Source organism: Ursus arctos, unplaced genomic scaffold (assembly GCF_023065955.2).
Source record: "Ursus arctos isolate Adak ecotype North America unplaced genomic scaffold, UrsArc2.0 scaffold_18, whole genome shotgun sequence".
NCBI lineage: Eukaryota > Metazoa > Chordata > Mammalia > Carnivora > Ursidae > Ursus > Ursus arctos.
Window position 1 is genome coordinate 44,994,712 of NW_026622852.1, and position 19,195 is coordinate 45,013,906.

The following is a 19,195-nucleotide window of genomic DNA, read 5'->3' on the forward strand; positions in this document are numbered from 1 at the left end:
ACTTGGAGGCTTGTTTTCTATGGGTATTTGATTGCAGGTATCTGCAGGTGATAATTTGCATAACACTTTTGCCACTACATGACATGGACTCCTGGTGTCTCGTTAGACACTAGAAATGGGAGTGATTGTGGTTTTTATTTAAATCTAATCATACCGGAACAAACGAGATAACCCCAAACAGTCCAGAACACCCATCCTTAAGATACTATTCCTCTAGAGCTTCACTCAGTGACAAATTGCGTATCAGGTAGGGTTCAATCAGGGAGGCAGAACGAAGAGGATACATTTGTTACAGGGATTTGACTTTACCCAATTATGGCCCTGGCTAAGCAGTTTCCATCAGGCTATGTCTCAGGACAATAAAATAGATATAAAGTGAGGAAAGCTAGAAAAAGCTGGAATCCATGATATGGAATCCCTGAGAATAATCAGCTCTTGATGCTTCCAGTAGTTACAAATGGGTGTCCTGTAGGAGGAGAAACTGATGCCCTTCATTACAGAGCTAAACATACTCCTGGCCCTAAAGTGGGAGGAGCTAAAGACGAATTCAGGAAAGGTAGGATAGTTGCAGACAAGGCTGCTGCCTCACATGGGCAAGGTAAACCCACAGATCAGGAACAGCCTGTGTGAACTAGAAAAGTACCTTCTCAGAGCATTGTGGAAGCATAGAACCCAAAACCCTGCTGCTTTACTCTCTTCAGATCTCCAGTGACCATGTCTCTTGTGGTACATTCTACTATGAAACATAGAGAAAAGAGAATTCTGGGAAAAGTAGTTCAGCCCGATCAAGGGGACACATTTCAAAGCTCCTGCAAGCCCCATTGTAGATGACACCCATAAGTTTAGATCTGAGTAAACTTAAAATTGTTTCAAATGTTTGCAACACTTTTCCTGTTAATAACCCATGGCCAGGAATAATTGTCATATCTACATTTTGCTGGGCATTGGTACTAGGAAAAAAGGGTACGATGTATTAAGCCTGAACAGCTCCTGAATAGATGAGATGGGGAAATGTTAATTTGGGCCCAAATTATGAAGCTTAAATAAAGATAGCATTTATTAGATATTTATTCAGTTATTTGGCATGAAACATATAGAATATTAGTTTCCTTTTATACTGCTAAAATTCGTGCTCAGACTCTTTCACTTTTAACTCCATGAGTTGTGTCAACTCATTCTTCTTATGTATAATTTGATTTTCTTACCCATATTATGAGTCTCTCCTAACCACTGGATTCATACGATGTTGAAAAGCAAAACAAAAAGACACTGTAAAATGAATGACACTTTGTAAATGGGAATGCGTTATAATTATCCTACTTATTTATTAAAAGGATACAAACATAGTGATTTGAAGGGGCTCGTGCACCCCAATGTTTTAGCAGCAATGTGCACAATAGCCAAAATATGGAAAGTGTCCAGATGTCCATCAACAGATGAAGGGATAAAGAAGATGTGATATATATATATACATATATATACATACATGTATATATGTATATGTATGTGTATATGTATATATGTGTGCATATATATGTGTATATATGTGTGCATATGTGTGCATATATATATATATATAATCTTCAAGCAGACCCTCTGCTGAGTGTGGGGCCCTTCGTGGGGGCTTGAACTCAGGACTCTGAGATCATGACCTAAGATGAAATCAAGAGTTGGATGCTTAACCAACTGAGCCACCCACGTGCCCCAGAATTCCCTATTTTAATCTGGTGGGATGACACAGAGAGGATGCAGAAAGGTAGTCATCATTCTCACCTCTGTCAGGGAAATGGGAACGCATGAAGTACCCACAATAACCTTACTATGAGGGTAGAAGATGGAAATGAACAGCTAAGCAGTTTTTTAATGTGTGAAAGGAAATGGAGGCCATGTGAACGAATAATTGCATTATATTTCTATGGAGCTCTGTTTTTATTTTTAATTTGTCAATGTATGTGAAGTTCCCATCTGCAAGATACACTGAGAGTGTTGTTTCTTCACTCACCAAGAGGATTGTGGTGCCTATTAGAATTCAGCCTGGCCTGGAATACCTCTGTCATTACTCAACCACCAGTGTGGTCTGGGTTTGGCATTAGACAGAGTTTGAGCACCAGCCCTGTCTATGCTGCCAAAATTGGTATTTAAAGAGATACAGGTGTGTGTCTGCACATCTGGTAGGATGAGTAAGTCAGGCAGGTAAACCTGTTTCAGGGAGAGTATGGGGAGGGAAACTATGCCCAGAGTTTATTGAAAAAGAAAACTAGAGCAGGTTGTTGAAGAATAAGACCTTATTCAGTACCAAGCTAGCATTAGAGGTGATGGAAATAGAGATGTTCTCCTTTCATGATGTTAACAGTCGGAGATGAGTTTTATTCTTCAGGAAAAACAAGAAGTGATAACTCAGGAATTCATGTCTGGCTTTAGATTCAATGGGGTAGGTACAGACAAATAATGCTAAATTTCTGAGGAGGACTAAGAATTGCTATGAATTTATGGCTAGAAAGTAGGGTTTGATTGCTAGTTCTGCTGCATATTCGAATATAATCTTGAATTTCCTAACTTTAAAATAGCAGTATTAAGCTCTATACCACAAAGATTTTGCAATTCTGTAAAATAATATATCTGGGGGCGCCTGGCTGGCTCAGTTGGAGGAGCATGCGACTATTGATCTTGGAGTCATGAGTTTGAGCCCCATGTTGGGTGTAGAGATTGCTTAAATAAATAAATAAATAAAATGTAAAATATAATAATAAAATAATACATCTGAACATTTGTATTTCTAGGCTGCTTACCAGTTCACAGAATACTCTTGAAATCTTTAGCTGTGATTCCCAGGAGAAGTTGGTACACAAAAACCTCTGGAGGAAGAGTAGAGTTACATACAAACACATATTTAATTTTATGCACAAGTATGTAATGTTTTTTAAATCTTGGACTTACATGCACAGTACGTGTAACATCTGCACGTTCATCCAATAGAAAAAGTGGCTTCACAAAGGGTAAGAAACATTTCATTGATTCCTTCGAAATAACCCTGTGAATTAGGCTTTGAGAAATTATTCTCCCCATTTCGCTGATGAAACAATTAAGATTCAGAAACATTAAGTGGATCATCAGAGTTTACACAGAGCCAGGGCTCTTAGCTCTAAGCCAGAGCTCCCACACCTGTTGCACAGGCATCATGGATAATGTTGCAAAGGCTTCACACAAAAGCCTAGACAGGATTTCAGTGTAATGATAGCAACAGGTAAAGGCATGGGTGGGTGGATGTTAGGAAAGGTGGAGAAAGTGAGAATTTATAGAGCTTATTCTTCTGCAAAGGTATGGAAAAGGCATTGATGCATTTAATTTGTGGTTTTGTTGTTTTATTTTCATCCATTTTTAGTTGGATGGAAATTTGGAGAGACCTCTGAAAATGTATGCAAAGCCAGACACTAGGAGTCCAAATTGGAAAGGAATCCAATCTCCATCTTTGCAACATTTCATAGAAATTCATGGTTCAACAAAGTACCATAATCACTATAAAGAATCAAGAAATCTTCTAGGGCCTCAATGACCACAGAGCCATGAGCCACAAGCAGCCTGGCTCAATAGAGAATAAATCATTTGAGGGAAACTTGATTACTTTTGTGATAAAAGACTGATTGTCAGAAGGAATGGTGTTGATGCAATATATCTTGATTTTTAAGAAATCATGTCCATCGGGGAATTTTACATAAAGAATTAATTTAGGTATGTTGAATATAAGCCTCGTTAAGGAGGCAAAAACCACACTGATGGTACCCAAATTGTATGTGATTTAGGAGAAAAAGGGGCCAGGGGGAGAATGAAAGGGAAGGCAGATGGGGTAGAGAGAGGGACAGAGACCAGGAAAAACTCAGGAATATATTAAGAAATGAGGGAATTTTTCAGAGAAAAGCAGTGTATCCTGGGGCTAAGGTCTTTTTACGTCTTTCATGAAAAAATGCAGTTCCTGAAGATTATAGGATTTAAAAACATACATTGAGCATTCCTGTCAGAAAGACCTTAGGAGATCATTATGACTAGATCTCTATCTTCAGTTGAGTGTATGACCATACAGGTTACGTGGACAAGTGTTGTTCAGGCAGTCTTCAGAGTAGATGGTAAAAGTATAGCTAGTGGGGCTAAGAGTAGGTATTGAGTCAGGAAAACCTGAATTCAGACAACAAGGTAACTTGAACTCTTCTCTCATCAAGACATTGAGCCTAATTCATCTCCCTTTAAATATGGGCTGACCTTAATGACTTGCTTCTAACAAACAGAATATGACAAGTGACGCTATGGAACTTCTGAGCCTAGGTTATTGAATGTGAGACATCTTCCACCCAGCTCTCTGTCAGGAAATGCGCCTCTGGTGTTGTGACCCCCATGTGGGAAATATGGCTACCCTGAAGCTCCCATACTAGAGAGACCACATGTAAGAATAGAGAAAAATGCCCTAACTATACCATCTGTTCCAGTCCTCAGAATATTGAGTCTACCCATCCCAGGGGTGTGACATGTGAGTGAAGAAGCCCTAAATATAGTTACAGTCTTGACCAATGTCTGACTTTGGATGCACAACCCAGCGTGAGAACCATCTAGCTAAGCCCAGTCAATCACCAATGTCTGGGGACATAATCAATGCTCTGGTTTATGCCACTGAATTTGGCATGATCGGCTATGCAGGAATAGATTGTTGAGTCTGTGTGACTGAGGACAATTTTCATAAGCTTCCATTTTTTTATAATAACACCTACCCTATGAATTTTTGTAAGTATATAATCTTAGAATAGTACCTACATAATAGTTCTGAACATTTTTAGCTTGTAAAAATGTTACTACTGACCATATTATTAAAGGTAGTATTAAAATAAAGGCAGCTGTATAGTAGTACAGGTCAAATTAAAGTAGAAAACCCTTTCATGGTTTAATTATACTAGTCAGGGTTCTCCAGGGAAACTGAACCAGTAGGGGAGAGAGAGAGAAGGAAAGAAGGAGAGGGAAGGGGAAGAGAGTGAGGGAGGGAGGGAGAGATTGATTTATTATGAGGAATTGGCTCATATAATTATGGAGGCTGAAAAGTTCCACAGTCTGCTATCAGCAAACTGGTAACTGAGGAAAGCCGATGGTGTATAATTGAGTCCAAATGTGAAGGTTTGAGAACGAGGGGGTTTAATGGGGTGAAATCCCAGTGTAAGGACAGAAGAAAGTGAGATGAGATGTCCCAGGTCAGCAGTGAGGCAGGAGAAAGGGGCCCATTCTACCTTCCACCATGTTTTGTTCAATCCAGATCCTCAGTGGATTGGATGATGCCCACCTACATTGGGGAGAGCAGTCTACTCCATTGAGTCCATCTATTCAAATGCCAGTCTCATCCAAAAACACTTTCACAGACACACTCAGAAATAATGGAGGGTGCCTGCGTGGCTCAGCTGTTGGGCATCTGCCTTTGGCTTGGGTCGTGATCGCATCGGGCTCCCTGCTCAGAGGGGAGCCTGCTTCTCCCTCTCCCTCTGCTCCCCCTGCTTGTGTTCTTTCTCTCTCTCTTTTTCTCTGACTCTCAAATGGATAAATCTTTAAAAAAAATAATAATAATGGTTAATTTGGGCACCTTGTGGCCAATCAAGTTGATACGTAAAATTAACTATTGCACAGGAGTTACTCTACAAGGTAAGAAAGTCTCGTTAATTGACAAACGCACCCTGACATGCCTGAAAACTGTCTCATCCTGGCTGCTTCCAAATTGAATTAATGTATCACCCCATTTTCCTACAGACTGTTCTGTGTACTCTTATAAGACTTATTGCAATGTGCCAGCTTTGATCTCTGAGCAAAAATACACAGGTAAGAGCCGGTAATGGTGATATTATGATGAGAGATTCAGAAATATCAAGTCATACCCTGTTAAGCCACACTTCCAAAGGTTTCTGGAAGGTACTGTAGACAGAAGAGATAATACAAAAGTAAATAAAAATTTACCTTATTAATAGCCTTGCAGGTGCCTAATAATCCCTAACTAGTTATGGTCCAAATCAAATAAGGGCCTCTTTAATTGTAGGAATACCATGCTCATTGCCTATGGGAAGAAAAAAACCTCTTAATCCACTTATACAACCAGTCTCTTGCCATGAAAGGGAAAGATGTAAGTTTAGCAATCTGCCCTGGGGCCTCACTATGCCAAAGGCCCAAACAGAAAAGCAATAAAAGGAAACTGGGATTCTTCATTTAAGAAGAATAAACCTGCCTGAAAATAAACCACAGCTCAGTGGATACCCTGGGCTCATACTAAGAGGAAAAAAGCAACACCTCTTCCCTTAGCAGAGAGTTAAGCCAGGGGTGGGAAGAGTAGGGTCTGGTGAAGGAAGAGGAGGCAAAATATACACTCTTACATGATGGAACCAGGTGATTCTCTCTGAAATATGTTGAAGAGCCCTGTGTGATTTCTGTTGGATAAAATCAACTCTGTCTTCCTGCTCACAACTTAATTGTCCAAGGGATCAATACTCCAATGAAATACAGGCTGTACATAAAAGAGCAAAAATACATGCAGGGTGACTTGTTATGAAACCATGTCCCATGGTGGCTCTTCCAGTTAGATGTTGCGGACCAATGTAATGAGCCCCCTTCTGCAGGTGGGGCAGACATGAAGTGTATAAGAAGAAAAGGAGCCTTTAAGCCCAAACCCCATACCCAAACAATAAGTTTTTCTTCTCTGTTCCATAAAATTTACTACAACTTTTAGTCTCCGAGTGAATGCCTTTTATCTAGGAGGTGCATCTAGGGTATCTCATGTTTTTGTTTTATTTGAATCTTTTTTTTTTTTTTTTTAAGATTTTATATATTCATTTGAGAGAGAGAGGGACAGAGCACAGCAGAGGGAGAAAGAGACTCCCCGCTGAGCTGGGAGCTGACACTGGACTTGATCCCAGGACCTGGAGATCATGACCTGAGCCAAAAGTAGATACTTAACTTATCTGAACCACCCAGAGGTCCCTTTTTGAATCTTTAAAATAAAACTTCATAGGGTCATAAGGCTTTTAGGTCTATCCCTACGTTGGTGCTTACAGATCTAACCAATATATTCATGAGCTTATTTCTCTCCTCGAAGAATGAGTGACTTGCAGTTTGGTATTTTGTTTTTGTTTTTTTGTTTTTCTCCCAACTCTCTATAAACCGTAACACCAAACTTCATGCTTTGCTTAGTATATGTTTTATAAATCAGTTTGGAGTACTCTTGTTCAATCCCCAAAGAGCTAAACTCACTCCCATCCCATTCAGATATATAGTTTTCTCTCCATAACTGGAGAGAATTTTCTTACGTATGAAGGCTAGAGACAAATAGCTCTTAAGGTCCTCTTAAAGAAAGATGTCTAAAATTTCTTCAGCTGTTTTTGTTTTTCTTTATGACTTTGGTCTTTTCCTTCTGGTCACCCATATTCTTCTTCTGACCTCCTGTACTTAGTTTCCATCCTTCTAAGAATGCAATGATAAAAAAGCAAACCAAAACAAAACTAGATATGATTAATGAAGAGCTGACAGAGTTCAAACAAATGGTAAGGGTCATTTTTTTTTTAAATGCTTGAATGCCATATTCTTTTTGTATATGTTTTAGTATCACATATTTTTTTCTTTTCTTCTTCTTTTTTTTAATCAAAAGATCATTACACTGTAACATAAGTCTGGTTGTAACTTAAGTGTCTAGAAAATGACCAGAGACCTTTCAGTCAGTGCAGTCCTCTGAACAGTCAGTCAGCCAAACCTACAGAAGGTAAGTGAGCAGATCCTTATTCAGGAGCTGCACATCGTACCACCAATGAATTCTCTCTTTTGATGAAGAGTATTTTAAAACAGGTCACTCTGCAAGAGATCTTTTCTGGTCATTGCTGTTCTAACCTTTGGGAACGTATGAATGAGGTTGGATACTTCTGGAGAAAATAAATGCTGTAAATCAACTCTGTACCGATTTTACTTTATTACCTTAAAAATAGGTATCTCCTACTTGTGAAAGGATCCTGTAGAGGTTAAAATTCAGAGAACTGGAATTAACCTATCAAGTTTTCATACTAAAACTTCACATAATATCCAACAAGCTAGTACTTTAATAGAAAATAGAGAAATGCAGATGGGAGTTTTATGGGAGATCACAGATGAGCATTGTGACGTTTCCGAGTTAGAAAGGATTTTAGGAAACCATGAATGCAATGACTTTGTTTAGGAGAAGAAGAAACTCAGCTGCAAGGAAGTTAAGTCCTGTTGAAAATTAGTGGCAATGCAGGGGCTAGAACAAACATATTATTTCAAGTGTAGCGTTCCTTCTTCCGCGTGCCATTGCTCCTGAAATCCTTACAAAGTCTTCCCAGAGTCTTGTAACTGTGAATCCAGGGAGACCTCAGTAGTAGTCTGGCTGCTTGTCATGTTGTAGTTACAGTCTGCAGGTGGACCTCTCCCTCCAAGGCTTTCTCTGGTCCAGCAGAGGTCTCGTCAGGGCCCAGGAGGGCATCAGGACATCTCAGCCCTTTTGCACAGAACCACATCTTTGTACTTCCAGGGAATAAGGGCTGACTCTGTAGGATCTTAAGTACAATTAGGCTTTCTGGAGTTTTTCTCTAACTCTGGTTCCCCTTTCAGGATAAATTTGCTTAAACAAGTCCTGCTTAAAAAGTGCCTCCCTCCCATTAGACTTCTCCAGTCTCTCTCTTTACCTTATCTTTTGGCTTCCAGATCTTATCTCTTTCTATTTTAAAGACAAAGAACACTGTTGTTTATTTAATCTGCATATGAAGAGTGGGGACTAATGTATCACTTATGCAAACATATGCCAGTGATGCAGCCTGTAGTATAGCAGGGTTCCCAGGATAACACATTACCATTTCTGCCACTCTGCATATTTCCCTTGGGGCCATCCGAGAGCTATGCTGTCTTTCGATATATGATAGACCTGGATTCTATTTCGGGTGCATAAAAATAAGAAATACTCTCTTGGGATTTGTTTATGTCATTACTGTGCCAAACTCTAAAAGGGAAATGGCACTTGATATCCATCCCTTACAGACATCAGGGGAATTTATTTTTCAGGGGCAAATACCCTAGCTATGGGAAGTGATTATATCTAGATATAAATACTGTTAAAAGGACATTTATCTAGTAGATTACATACCCAAACTCTTTCCCAGGCTTCCTATTCCCTCTCCAGAAATGTTTTAACAGGGACCATAGTCTGTGAGTAACAATGCCTCTTGCATTGCTATCTGTATATTCTGTCTTCCTACCTTGTCCCATAGACTAGCCCCATGCCTGATCAATTTTCATGGTCATCCCATTCAGTGGGGTGATTTGTTCAGATAAAATGGAAAATTGAAATGGAGCTGTTGCTGGATACAACATCGTCCACTTTTTCTATTTTGTCAAAATGCCATGGCTGCTCATTTTTTCATGGCCATGAGTTGAAATAAATTAAACTTCCCAGAGGCAAAACTTCTCTGAGATCAGATTGGAATATATTGATTAGCTCTTTGAGGCCTGATGGATTGAAGGTTCTTGCTTTATAAACACATTTACAAACATGCCTTAAGAAACAGTTGCTTAGCACTGGGTAGACTGATTGTGTTTATTTAAAACCGCGGGGAAGGGCGTACCTGCAGCACCTGACTTTAACCTACCAGTGTTTCCATCCCAGATCAATGGTGACAAGTGAAGTGTTGCTCCCTTTAGTGACTCCTAAAACCAGCTCAAGGCTGGCTTGCCCAGTGATGTGTCAAGTAATACATCAAAGTCTCGGGAACATCTCAGCTTATAGTAGAATGCTGGATGGGAGGGGCTTAAGACATTATCATCTTCAGCCGAGAAACCAGTTCCTCTAATGGTGTAATTTATTTAGTTTGCAAATGGGTGGCTTTAGAGATGATTTTAGAGTTAGACAGGAATTTTAGCAATTTTCTATTCTCGGGCTTAAAATTCCAATGGCTGTGGTCACCAAGTGTACAACAGAAGTGAGTGAAGTAGGTCTGTTGGGCAGTGTTATGAGTGGAAGACACAGGCTTCTTTTAATGGGGCAGCAGTCCCTCTATTCCAGGTGATTATTTTCACAGAAGAATGTGGGCCCAGTATTGCCAAATAGACAAAATTTTCCAAAGTGTCAGGATATGTGGGTATGATACGACATTCAATTTGTTCAAAAAACTAAAAAAAAAAAAAAAATACTAAAAAAAAAAAAAACAAAAACCCGAAATCTTTGCAGGCAAATAAAACAAAATTGCAGACTGAATTTAGTCCAAGAGCCCCCAGAATATGGTCTCTGATTTACTCATAATCTTATGCTGGTGAGAAAAACGAGATTCAGCAAAATGGATGTCATGAGTGAATGGTGCCTATGACACAGATGACACGGGAGTGCAGAGGGTTGTTTCACACGTGCCTTGACATGGAGAATATGTGGGAATAACAATCTTGTTGTGCACTCTAGGTGCCAAGGTAGAATTGTCCAATCTCAAGACAAGGGCGTACTCTACCCCAAATCGAATCCTAACTTTCAAGGACTGAGAGCCCAGTCTCTGAATGGGCTTTTCCAGGATCACACTGAGAGTGAGGAGAGCAGAGCCTGGTCTGGTCTGGTGCCATTTCTACCACATGCCTTTCCAAGCAACTGGGATGTATGATGTGCTGAGACTTTTCAGAACTTGTGTAAGGCCATGGTGTGTAGAATAATGATTAAAAAAACCCTGAAAGTCTAAATATTAAGTAAGATATTTTCGGGTTCTACTACAGAAGGTATGGTAGCTTAACAGACTTTCTCTTGCAATTAAAAAAACAAATCAAACAAATGATAGACCTGGCTCATACAAATTGGACTTTTTATTAACTTATTTCCTTTACCTAATTGATTATCTTAGAAGTAGGCAGCTGCTGACAGTGGGTTAATATCTCTTGCGTATCAGGGCTGGTGTCTCCGTGATAACCTTGATCTTCCTCTTGTGGTGACTGATGGGCATTGTAACTCCAGGTGCCACAAAAAACGTTTGATCGGTGAAGGGTGCTGCCTTCCTAGCTGCCCTCATGAAGCCGAAAGCTTTCCAAGGAACCCTAATAACAGCTGTCTATTTACATCTCTTCAGAGTTAATTGTGTACAACACCATGCCTAGATACGGAGGACGCTGCAGAAGTGTGTTTGCCCCTCTTGGCGACTGGAAGTTGGCATCAGGCTTGAGAACAGGTGTGAGGTAGACCAAACCATAGCGTCTTCCCCGGGAAGGAACCCCAAGAATTTTGGAAGATTTGCAGTGAGGTTTAGGAGCTCACTCCACCAGAATGCTTTATTCCTGCAAGAATTCTGAGTAATAAAGGTTGACTGTACAGCCCTTTGGTCCTCTGGACTGTGTGCTCTCGTGCTATCATGTAACTACTTGCCAGATCATCTTTGGCTCTGCCCTACTGAGCTGCTTCCACCCTTCATTGAAACGTATTCCTTCTAACGGCTTGGAGATGGTTATTGGATTCACAGAAGAGAGAGTTATGAAGCACATCGGGAACACTGGGGAAAAAGAGATGTGATTCTGCTCAGATTCTATTAGAGTAGAAAACATGCTGGATATCAAAGGGAAATTTATGTAATGTATTCCAGCGTTGTTCGCAGTACAGCATCATGTTTTATGCAAGCAGAGGCAGTCGGGGCATGCAGTGTGAGAACTCTGCTACACAGACTGAAACAAACAATAAAACAGTGAATGGGCAATGGGCAGAAAATAAACCCTGGTTTTTATGGGAAGCGTTCACAATCCCCATTCTATACCAAGACTTCCTAGTCTATGTCAGAAAGAACGTCGTTTTAAAAGCCTATAAGAAATCTTTTCTGTTGTTTACTTAGGTGGATTCTAACTGAATAAGCACCTAGCTCCTTTGAGAATCAAGGCTGGATGATTTGAGCAAACAGGGTGGCCTTGAATAAATGAACGGGGAGAAATGCAGGATTGAGAGAGTGTGGTGATACGTTCACCTCCTTTAGGAGGAAGGTCAGAGTGACTCAGAAGCAACAAAATGAGAGAGAAGGCTTAGAAGACTAGGATTTCCAACTGAAAGTAAAAGGAATAGAGTTGAAGAAACTAAAAGCAGGTAGGGAAATGTAATTCTTAGGAGGCTCAAGAAATTGTCAATAGGTGTTAGCATTTATAGCTGCCAGAGGGAGCTCTGATCTCAGAAGAGCTAACAAAGCCCAAGGATTGTTTCAGAGAGCCTTTCCAGAAGGTGGTGAGCACGCTGCTGGATTGACACGGGTTTCAGAATTTTGATCTTTGCTTGTTTGTGTGTTGCTTCTCATCAGAAAAGTGTGGTTCGTGTGAACTACTCAAGGTAACGCACTTGGATTTTCGGTCATATTGTAAGAGGATGCCTTAGGGCATAGGTCGTCTGGGTTGAGGTAGACGCAATCAGAAAACTTAGACACGATTCATGCAGCAGTAGTTCTTTGCAAGAGTGATAACAACTTGTGTTTATGGGGATGTGCATCACTGAATTTTGGGCCAACGCGTCCACCCATAAATTCAATCAATTAGAAATCAGCAATGCTGTGATCCCACTTGGGTCTGATGAAGAGTATCATATTTACATCACTGATCATAAATGTCTGACAAACTAGTATTAGCTTTTAATGTGGCAGGGATGGAATAACGCTGATCAATTTAAAAATTGAATTCACTTTAATAATAAAAAACATAATTTTGTATATTTTACTCATTAAGTACTATGTACAAAGGGAAACTGATGCAAAAAAAAAAAAAAAAGGAACATTTTGGAGTAGCTTACTATGTCCTGAATACTGTTCTAAGTAGCTAAGTGTGTAACTTATATAATCCTCCCAACAACCCTATATGGTGGGTAATATTATTATCCATATATTGAGGAGGAATGTGAGGAGATTATTTATCTTGGTCACATTCACCTAGATTATAAATTCTGGAGTTGGGTTTAAATACAGGCTCTGTGACTCTAGACCTTATACCACCGTGCCCTGCCATAACCAACAAGGATTTCAAAACATTACATCAGTATATTCCAAAACACAAATACAAGTGGCTTTAAAAGAATTAAAATATGTTTATGTGTAACTTTCATATATAGTTTTATCTGTTCTAAACCCACCTCTGTTAACAGATGCATACAAGTAAGAACACATGGAAGCTTTGAAGTAGTTTTCAAGTGGTGTTAATAATAATTGATACTATTGAGTGTCTGGTGTGTCCTGTGCACCAAACATCTTTATTATATTTCATTTAATCCTCAGGATATATATCACCTATTATTTACCTGCATGGTGCAGATGAGACTAATGAGGGACAGGTAACTAAATAATTTATCCAGTCATGAGGTTTCTAATTGGTAGATTAGGAACTTAGTTCATATCTACCTGATTTCAAAGTACTAAGTCTTGGCCACAGTCCTTGTACTAGGCACTATGTTGAATAATTTGCCTGCATTGTTAGATTTAACATTCTGAATCTCATTATGAAATAAATACAGTAATTCTTCATTTAATAGATAAATGCCTTGAGACATTAGGTGAAAGAAAGAGGAAAAATAAATTTTAGAGAAGCCTATAAATCCATTAAGCTAGTAGAAAAGGATAGATCTTGTATTTAGCTTTGTTTGCTACTTCTTCCTTTCTTTTCTATTTGAGGATTATCCCTGAATTTGTAAGTCATGCATTAAGTAATAATTTAAAAAATTGATATGCTTTCATTTGATTTTTTTATTAGCAAAAGTGTTCTCGGATTTTCATTCCACGATCCTTTCCTTCTACCCAAGGGAGAAAATGCTACTAATCTTATTAAAATGTCCAAGAATTTGAATGACCTACAGTTAATAGCGGAGGGTTATACTGAACCTGGTCAAGTTCACACCCTTGTTTTTTGTTTGTTTGTTTATTTGTTTGTTTTTGTTTTTGTTTTCTTAGCCCTGAGCAGAGCCTTCCTCTTTGGAGGCATTTTCATCATCATTCTGCTTTGCTTCTTGTAATAGCTCTCAGTTCAGAATCCCACTGAGAGGAGTTCTCATCATGACAACAATACCAATTTCCAACAATAACTTTAGCAGCCGGTATTAAGGGAAGGACTTTCTTCTGTTGTCCCATATGTCCACTGAATCTATCAGTAGGGTTTAATCTTGCATCATAGTCTCTCCTAAGAGCAGCTCCAAGGGGGGGATCTAGGGTACCTATGAAAGAATGGAAACTTTATGCTTCCAACTTCCAGACTTTTTAAGGTAGAGTACTTTGAAGGAATGGAAAGTTTTCTAAGCTTTTGTTTCCCTTTTTTTTTTTTTTTTTTGTAAATTCTAATTACTTTATATATGGAATCTTTACAGAAGGAGATGAACCATCCCATTTGGGGATAAATGAAGATTTTGCAGTATATATAAGTGCATCAAACCAACACATTGTACACCTTAAACATACACAATATTATGTGTTAATTATATCTCAATAAAACAAGGGGGAAATTTTTCATCACCAAACCCCCAAACATTAAAAAAGAAAAGATTCCAGAAACACTGCAATAGAGTTATAAGACTCAGAGAGGTAGCTGGATTCTGGATGTCAGGAACCTTGCCTTGCTGTGTTAATGATCTGAGACTAGGAAAGATACCTGCCCTGGAGGAGCCTTGGGACAGATGCAGCAATCATTCCTGGGGTGAAATTCACCCTTTGTGCAGACAAGTATGATTCACCAAAATCTGTCAGAAAGGATTGGCTTATCTTGCCTCTCTTGCTAGCCTGCATAAGCCAATCCCCTTTATTTGCTTCCAATCTTTACAAACCAGGTAGTTTGAGAGGTGCTTAAACAACCTCTTGACCAAACATTACTTTTCCCTTCATCAGCCTGAAAATAGTCTCAGAAATCTCCATATTTCACACTTCACTGGAGAAGTGTTTGTGGCCCTTTTTAAAATGCAAACAGACTCCCAAGTGGAAAAAATTATAAAACCATCATTATTCATTCACACCTTGGTGTGAAGTAGCTCATCAGAGCTATTACCTAGCAACACTAAGATAGCCTGGTGATTTATGATCTGAGATGAAGGAGAACTTTCCATTGATTAATGGTAATGGCCTGGAGAATGGAAGAATGTTGCGAAGGGCATTGGACCCCTCAGAGAGCAAGGGCAATGCAAAGGAAATATTTTACAACAGTGGCAAAGAATAAGAGCTCTCAAGCCAGTCTATTTGGTTTCACTGTTTATCTTAGGTGATCACTCTATGTAATAAAGTTTTTGTTGTTGGTCTTGTGATGGCCATTAACATTATTTTAAAATTATGTGAGTAATCCCCAAATTAGGAGATTTGATTCACATAGTTCAAGAAAAGGAAGAAAGCTTCTTGTGTAGAGGTTACTCAGATAGCCAGGCCCCAGTATAATAGTGCCAAAGAAAGATGGTCAGATTTAGATTCAGGGACTTCATTCAAGATGTCAAATTTCTGAATTTCAGTGTCTTCATCTATAATTTGGAAATGGCGATTCCTACCCTAAAAGTGTGGTTAGGAAGATTTTGGGTGATAGATTATGTAAAAATTTTAATGAAACTAAAAAGACTATGTATGCATGCTTTTTTTTTTTCACTAACTTTTTTTTTTTTATAATGATTTTTTATTATATTATGTTAGTCACCATACAGTACATCCCTGGTTTTCGATGTATGTATGCATGCTTTTAAATAATTTTGTAGAAGAAAAAATAATACTAAAATAGAATCTGTTAACATGTATTCATGTTTTTGAGGCCTATTTGTCAATCAGATTTGTATAAAGTTATAAAAACAACAATACTTTACAATTCTCCCTCATCCTTATCCCCAATCACTTAAAATAAATTGTCAGGTAACATGAGATAAAATCACTTAAAAGTCTACAAATCTGCTTTTCCGCTTGTTCCACACATTGACCCAGCTAATTTGTTTTAGGATGAACCTAGTGATCTCATATATTTTGTGCCTGTGATAGTCATGTTAGACACCAGACTTTACTACAAAAATTAAAAGATTCAGGATTTTTAAGTTTTAACACCATGAAATCTGAAATTGTTGGAAGGAGACCCAAGTCATAACTTCCTTTAGATATTTTAAGGCATATCATACTCCTGAAGTAAAAGAGGTTAAAAAACAAAACAAAACACAAAACCTCCCCTGTTACTCTGGAAATCAAAAGGACTCTGATTTACATGAAATCAGGTAAAAAATTTACAACTTAGGAATGTGTTTGAGAAGTCAGATCAAACTCTGGAAATCAAAAGGACTCTGATTTACATGAAATCAGATAAAAAATTTACACCATAGAAATGTGCTTGAGAAGTCAAATTACTGTTTCCTATGGAAGACATTAATTTCAGGAGAATAATACTATTCACTTAATGCAATCTGCTTTGCTTTGACTTTGACTTTTTCTTTTAATTTTTATTTTGTTATATTAGTCACCATACAGTACCTCCCCAGTTTTTGATGCAATGTTCCATGATTCATTATTTGCATACAACACCCAGTGTACCATGCAATATGTGCCCTCCTTAATACCTATCACTGGCCTATCCCAATCCCCCACCCCCTTCCCCTCTGAAGCCCTCACTTTGTTTCCCAGAGTCCATAGTCTCTCGTGGTTCATTCCCCCTTCTGTCCCCCCCCCTTCACTCTTCCCTTCCTTCTCCTACTGATCTTCCTATTTCTTATGTTCCGTAAAGGAGTGAAACCATATGATAATTGTCTTTCTCTGCTTGACTTATTTCACTTAGCATAATCTCCTCCAGTCCCGTCCATTTTGCTACAAATGCTGTGTAATCATTCTTTCTGATGGCTGAGTAATATTCCATGTATATATGGACTACATCATCTTAATCCAGTCATCTGTTGAAGGGCATCTCGGCTTCTTCCACGATTTAGCTATTGTGGACAATGCTGCTATGAACATTGGGGTGCATATGGCTCTTCTCTTCACTGCGTCTGTATCTTTGGGGTAAATACCCAGGTAGTGCAATTACTGGATCATAGGGTAGCTCAATTTTTACCTTTTTAAGGGACCTCCACACTGTTTTCCAAAGTGGCTGTACCAACTTGCATTCCCACCAACAGTGTAAGAGGGATCCCCTTTCTCCACATCCTCTCCAACATTTGTTGTTTCTTGCCTTGTCAATTTTTGCCATTCTAACTGGTGTAAGGTGGTATCTCAGTGTGGTTTTGATTTGCATTTCCCTGATGGCTAATGATGTTGAACATTTTTTCATGTGTCTGTTAGCCATTTGTATGTCTCCACTGGAAAAGTGTCTGTTCATATCTTCTGTCCATTTTTTGATGTGATTATTTGTTTCACGTGTATTGCGTTTGAGAAGTTCTTTGTAGATCTTGGATACTAGTCTTTTATCTGTAGCGTCCTTTGCAAATATCTTCTCACATTCCATGAGCTGCCTCTTAGTTTTTTTGACTGTTTCCTTGGTTGTGCAGAAGCTTTTTATCTTGATGAAGTCCCATAAGTTTATTTTTTCTTTTGTTTCTCTTGCCTTTGGAGATGTTTTTCAAGGTTATCTGGAGGTTCTCTGGAGACTCTAGGTCAGAGATTTTAAACAAGAGTCCATTAATCAGTACTGTTTGTGGTGGGGAGGGGAGTGGGGAGGTTACATTTATTTTTGCTGTCCTATAATTGAAATGTAGCATTACCTTCATTTATTAATGTAGAAAACAAACTACATTAATAATAACAGTAATTGCATTAAATAGTGACTTTGCATTAATAGGATCTGATATTTTCATGTCATATTACATATTACATACATATACATATTGCAGTTGTAGATATCTTGAAATATTATTTACACTTAAGACTGACAATTATGGTGGTTAGTAGTTGTATGCTAGATCTTTTATTTAATACATTAATAAAAGCAATGTATTGTTATTACCACAAAATAATTCTGTTTTAATGTAATGAACTCCCTTTGCAATTCCATATTTTTTTATGGATTTAAAAACATTATTATGAAAAGGGGTCCATGGGGTTTCCCGAATGGTCAAAGTGGTCTGTGGAATTAAAAAAAGAAAAAAATGTTAAAACCTAGAGAAAAGAGTCCTAGACAGCAAAATACTTTCTATAAAACTTTCATAACACATATAAACTAGGGCAGTTGTTTTTATACAAGTGAATTTCTATTAGGATAGAAAAATAAAGCCAAAGTTAACAAGGGAAACAAATTACCTGTCCCCACGTTTTGTCCACATAGATCAAAGTGTAACCAATGGCCCATGGATACCAGACTCTGCTTTCTTTGTAGTTATCAATAACTACGAAGTGTTCGAGATTTCACCCTACTTGCAAGCTAACAAGTTAGGATGATGCAATTTTGTGGACAGAGGACACGAAACTCCTGGGTCAGAGATAAAGGAATTTATTTTTCACCACACAGCAAGCATTAGTTTCTATTAACATCAATTCTTCTAGCACTTCAGTCCCATTTGCAGAGCAGCCCCATCAGTGCTTTATATGCAGTGGGTTTGAATCATTCTAGCTTAGGAATCTCAAACTTAGGACACGCTAATAGTTATAACTGGCTGCAAGCCAACCTGTGCAGTCTTTGCTCCGACCATAGATACTAACTTCATTATACCAGAGAGCAAACAAACTTGACCTCTGCCCCAGAAGGAGGCATAATCTCCATTTGTTAATTATAAAACAGCCTTGAAAAGGCATTCTGAACCAAAATCTGTCAGTGTCTCTGCTTACAAGATATGCAGAAACATGAACTCCATGGATTGTCTCCCAGGAGGATCTCAGACAACCAAAGATTACCAAAGATGCCATTTTCTCAGTTATGAACAGTTTGTGTCATCATTCTTCCTTATGGCATAAGTTATATATATATATATATATATATGCATATATGTGTGTGCATATATGTGAATACATATTTTTTGTTATATATATATATATATATATATAGTATTTATCATGTGTCTGGCTTTTCTCTCCTAAAGTTATATGGTGAGGTTTACTTACTTTGGTGCATAAAGTTGTTAATTATCTTCATTGTATTATACTAATGAAAGTAGTATAATACAACAAAGATATACATATATATATATATATATATACACACACACACACTACTATACTATATATATATAATTGTATTTATATACATTTGTAATAAAGTGTATATATAATATATACTT